The 4,160-nt window shown below is 49.7% G+C and overlaps 1 long non-coding RNA gene across 1 annotated transcript; it reads left to right on the top strand.

Moving 5' to 3' along the window:
- The first annotated feature begins 1,142 nt into the window (after positions 1 to 1,142).
- LOC139026889 (uncharacterized) lies at positions 1,143 to 2,476 on the top strand. Its single transcript, XR_011478832.1, has 3 exons — positions 1,143 to 1,284; positions 1,418 to 1,452; positions 1,540 to 2,476. It is a non-coding gene; the product is annotated as an uncharacterized lncRNA (long non-coding RNA).
- The last annotated feature ends 1,684 nt before the right edge of the window (positions 2,477 to 4,160 follow it).

Genomic DNA, 4,160 nt, shown 5'->3' with positions numbered 1-4,160 from the left:
CAGGGTCAACAGGAATGTTCTAGAACGGACAGGGTCAACAGGAATGTTCTAGAACTGACTGGGTCAACAGGAATGTTCTAGAATGGACTGGGTCAACAGGAATGTTCTAGAACTCTGTTGATCACTAGACTCTACATGACTGATTCTAGTCCAGAGTTCTGCAGGACCAGAAGACATTTTTATATCCAGAGTGTTTCAGAGCACCTCGTTCTCGCCAGCTTGACCTTCAGATGCTGCAGTTCACCAGAGAAGAACTCAGAACCAATGTGTGTCTGTGTTCAACTACATCTACAGCTCACATTGTCCTCAAGCCATGGATACACTACAAGACATTTAGAATCCTAACGCCGGAAAAAGTCACATTTAAGGATCACCGTTCATTAAGTCCTGAGTCTTGTTTCCTAACAGTGTGCTGTGCTCATTTAACAACATGGCTAACATACGGGAGAAACACAAGGTGCTGTGATCTTCTAGCTAGTGTCCGTCCGTCTGGCTGTAGAGGCTCTGTACAGAAGGAGAGTTGTATCTTTCTACCATGGAGGAACAGAGGGAGTTTTACTGAAGAGAACACCCATGACGTCACTAGGTCAGCCAGCCAGTAAACCAGTCAGCCAGCCAGTCAGGCAGTCAGTCAGTAAAAAAAAGTCAGTCAGAAAACCAACCAGTCAGTAAATTAGCCAGTCAGTAAAACAACCAGTAAACCAGTCAGTCAGAAAACCAACCAGTCAGTAAATTAGCCAGTCAGTAAAACAACCAGTAAACAACCAGTAAATCAGTAAACCAGTCAGTCAGTCAGTAAACCAGCCAGTCAGAAACCCAGCCAGTCAGTAAACCAGTCTACCAGCCAGTCAGTCAGTAAACCAGCCAGTCAGGGAACCAGTCTACATTTACATTTACATTACATTTAAGTCATTTAGCAGACGCTCTTATCCAGAGCGACTTACAATTGGTGCATGCACCTGATGACATACAGTGGAACAGCCACTTACAAAATTTTAAAAAAAAAAGGGCCCCCAATCTAAAATTCCTTTTAAGGGGGAGGGGGTCAGAAGGATTACTTTATCCTATCCTAGGTATTCCTTAAGAGGTGGGGTTTCAGTGTCTCCGGGAAGGTGGTGATTTAACTCCGCTGTCCTGGCGTCGTGAGGATGAGTCTACCTGCCAGTCAGGTCAGCTAAAAACCAGTCTACCAGCCAGTCAGTCAGGTAACCAGTCTGCCAGCCGGTCAGTCAGTAAACCAGTCTGCAGCCGGTCAGTCAGTAAACCAGTCAGTCAGTTAAATTAGTCTACCAGCCAGTTCAGTCAGTAAAGCGTCTGCCAGCCAGTCAGGTCAGTAAACCAGTCAGTCAGTAAACCAGTCTACCAGCAGTCAGTTCGGTTAACCAGTCTGCCCAGCCAGTCAGTCAGGATATACCAGTCTGCCAGCCAGTCAGTCAGTAAACCAGTCTGCCAGCCGCGTCAGTCAGTAAACATGTCTGCCAGCCGCGTCAGTCAGTAAACCAGTCTGCCAGCCGGTCAGTCAGAACCAGTCTGCCAAAGGCCGGTCAGTCAGTAAAGCAGTCAGTCAGTAAAGCAGTCAGTCAGTAAACCAGTCAGTAAAGCAGTCAGTCAGTAAACCAGTCAGTAAACCAGTCAGTCAGTAAACCTGTCAGTCAGTAAACCGGTCAGTCAGTAAACCAGTCAGTCAGTAATCCAGTCAGTAAACCAGTCTGCCAGCCGGTCAGTCAGTATACCAGTCTGCCAGCCGGTCAGTCAGTATTCTGCCTACATGTTCCAGTATTCTCCCTACTCACATTCAGTATAMCTGCATTCCCAATGGCACCCTATTCCCTTCATAGTGCACTACTTTAGGCTTGGCATTAAGGGCCTCTGGTCAGAAGTAGTGCACTATAGGGATTAGGTTTCCATTTGGTCCATTCCTCTACAGTTTAAACCCAGAGACATGCCCAGGCACACAGACATACTGTAGTTCTAGGAGAGAGTGTAGCAGTGTTCGTTTAGGAACTACAGATCCCAGCATGTCCTCTGTTACCAGACTGTGGGAGCGTTCGTTTAGGAACTACAGATCCCAGCATGTCCTCTGTTACCAGACTGTGGGGAATGTGACTCGATGACAGCGGATCATGAGGAAAACTGAGACTTTTTGAATATCATATGGCGTTCTGATTTTGTTGTTATTATTGTTGTTATTGTTGTTTACAACATATGATGTTGCTCCCCAGGAGTTTACAGTATCATATCTCCATGGAAACTGTCCTTGTGGTTTTTACAGATCCCAGCCTCGTCCTAGTCTGGTCCCAGATCTATTAAACAGTTAGCTAGACAGCAGAACCGGTCAAGAACCAGGCTCATCCAGCTAGTACAGTCGGTCCCACATTTCCCTCTCAGAGTCACTTAAAGGGCCGGTCTGGGATTTAAAGGGCCGGTCTGGGATTTAAAGGGCCGGTCTGGGATTTAAAGGGCCGGCTGGGATTTAAAGGGCGCTGGATACTCCTGGGATTTAAGGGCCGGTCTGGGATTTAGAAGGGCCGGTCTGGGATTAAAGGGCCCGGTCTGGGATTCAAAGGGCCGGTCTGGGATTCAAAGGGCGGTCTGGGATTAAAGGGGCCGGGTCCTGGGATTCAACCCAGGGCCGGTCTGGGAGTTCAAAGGGCCGGGTCTGGATTTAAAGAGCCGTCTGGGATTGAAAGCGCCAGTCTTGGATTTAAAGGGCCGTCTGGAATTTAAAGGCGGCGTGGGCGTCTGGGATTTAAACGCCAATACGGGATTTAAAGGTCACTCCTTGGTGGTTAATGGTTTGTCTAAGAACAGGAGGTGTTGTTTACTGGCGAGGTCTGCTCCCCAGAACCAGTTGTACATAGATCTTTGTTGATTAGAGATTAACGCCTCTGTGTCTGTCTGTGTCCTAAATAGCGCTGTTATTACTGGTAACTGTCTGCCTGATAAGAAATATTAAACTATAAGCTCCCATCAGTAGTCTCTGGGTGGTTAATGGAACCATAAAGATATATTTCTTAGGTGTATCATCATTTATTGGGTTTGCATTATGGACATTTAAACATTTGAATTAAACACATTGTAATTAAAACATTGAAGTTAAACATTGAATTACCAGAGTCAGGATGCATGTGCATGCTCCTGTTCCTCCCTCTTCCCTCAGTCCCTCTGTCTCGCTGCCCCCCTTCCACCTCGTCCGCGCGCTCAGTCTCCCCCTCCTCTCAGTATCTCTCCAGTCCGCCCAGTACTCCCAGTCTCCCCCTCCCTCTTCAGTATCTCTCGCCCATCAGTCCTCCCACTCTAAGTATCTCTCCCCGCTCAGTCCCACGTCCCTCTCGGAGGTGTGACTCGTAATCTCCCCTCAGTCCCTCCCTCTCAGTATCTTCTCCCCCTCAGTCCTGCCCTCTCAGTATCTCTCCCCACTCAGTCCCCTCCTCTGTCAGTAATCTCCTCCCCATCAGTCCCCCTCCTCTTCAGTATCTCTCCCCAGTCTCCCCCTCCCTCTGCAGTAATCCTCTCCCCTCAGTCCTCCCCTCAGTATCTCTCCGCCTCGTCTCTCCCTCTCTCAGTATTCTCCCGCCCACTCTCACCGCTAGCGCTTACTCAGTGCTCTCTCCCCTGCAGTGTCCTCTCCTTCTCAGTATCGCTCTCCCCTGCAGTCCCTCCGCTCTCAGTATCTCTCCCCTCAGGTCCCTCCCTCTGCAGGGTATCTCTCCCCTCAGTCCTCCTCTCAGTAATCCTACTCCCCCTCAGTCCTCCTCTCAGTATCTCCCCGCCTCAAGGTCCCTCCCTCTCATATCTTCCCTCGCCCCCTATCTCTGCCACGTCCTCCCTCTCAGTATCTCCTCCCCCTCAAGTCCTCTCCTCGTACCGCCCCCAGGCCTCATCCAGTTCTCTCCCCCTCAGGTCCTCCCCTCCTCTAGTATATCTCTCCCCTTCAGTCCCTCCTCTTCAAATCTCTTCCCTCAGTCCCTCCCTCTCGTATCTCTCCCCCCAGTCTCCCCTCCCTCTCATATTCTCTCCCCTCAGTCCCTCCCTCAAGTTATCTCTCCCCCCAGTCTCCCCTCCTCCAGACTCCCCCTACAGTCCCTCGTCTGAAGTATCTCTCCCCCCTCAGTCCCTTCCCTCTGCAGTATCTCTCCCCCATTCTCCGTCCCTCTCAA

Source organism: Salvelinus sp. IW2-2015, unplaced genomic scaffold (assembly GCF_002910315.2).
Source record: "Salvelinus sp. IW2-2015 unplaced genomic scaffold, ASM291031v2 Un_scaffold6265, whole genome shotgun sequence".
In the NCBI taxonomy this organism is placed as follows: Eukaryota; Metazoa; Chordata; class Actinopteri; order Salmoniformes; family Salmonidae; genus Salvelinus; species Salvelinus sp. IW2-2015.
This window is presented reverse-complemented; position numbering and strand designations above follow the sequence as displayed.